Genomic DNA, 1,141 nt, shown 5'->3' with positions numbered 1-1,141 from the left:
AAATATTTGTAATTAAAAATTAATTTCATTATTTTTAGTAGGAAAATATAAAATTAATTTTATTCATATAGGTGATTAATGTTTGATTAATAAGTACAGTGAAATAAATATGGGAATTATTTTTCAAATAGAGAAAAAAAAAAGGTGGAAAACAAAAAAACAATTAGTCAATTTAATAAAGCAATTTATACTCAACTTATATAAAATGCTAATAAACCTTATTTGCTGTTTAGGCTTTTTTTTTTACCCTTTAAGTTACCTTATATATCTCAATAAAAATGCATAAAGCATATGTCATTACTTATCATCTAATCGGTACGGAAAAATAAATGATTAAAATTTGAAAAGTAAATGATTAAAATTTAAAATAAATGATCAAAACTTAAAATAAATGATTAAAATTTGGAGAATAAATGATTAAAATTTGAAGAATAAATGATTAAAATTTGAAGAATAAATGATTAAAATTTGAAGAATAAATAATTGAAATTTAAAATAAATGATTAAAAAAATAAATAATTAAAATGAAATGATTAAAAAACAATAATTAATAATTGAAAATAAAATCTATGCTAAGCGCAAATTTCAAAACTTACCTAAAATAGCTAAGAATGGAAATGTAATTTCAGTAAAAATTGAAACAAACTTAAGCACTTATATTACATGTAAAAGAAATATAATGAAAAGTAGTAATTTTTTCCTTTTTTTTTTTATGTAAGAAATTTAACAAAATGCATAAGTCAAAAAATATGTAAAATTAAATTATGCAAATTAGTTATAAGTAAAATAAGTTTTATACCTAAACTTTTATCCAACTTGTTTACTTTTAATCTTTTTTTTTTTTTTCTGCTTGCATAACATATTGATAAGCATTAATCTCATATGTTTGTTTACTGCAAAGAATGCAAGACATAACAAATATACTTAATTTCATTTCACTTTTTTTTTTCCTTTCCATTCTAAAAGTCACCTATTTACGTCATTTCAAAAAGTACGCAATGTGATGCTTTACTTCTTTTTTGAAAACAAAAAAAAAGAAAATTTAAAAAAAACTTTTCCAAAAATTTTTTTTCAGTACATTGATTAGTTAAAAATAACCTTTTTTACAACTATTAAAGTAAAGTAAAATAAAGTTTAAAAA

Source organism: Loa loa (assembly GCF_000183805.2).
Source record: "Loa loa unplaced genomic scaffold supercont3.440, whole genome shotgun sequence".
In the NCBI taxonomy this organism is placed as follows: Eukaryota; Metazoa; Nematoda; class Chromadorea; order Rhabditida; family Onchocercidae; genus Loa; species Loa loa.
This window is presented reverse-complemented; position numbering follows the sequence as displayed.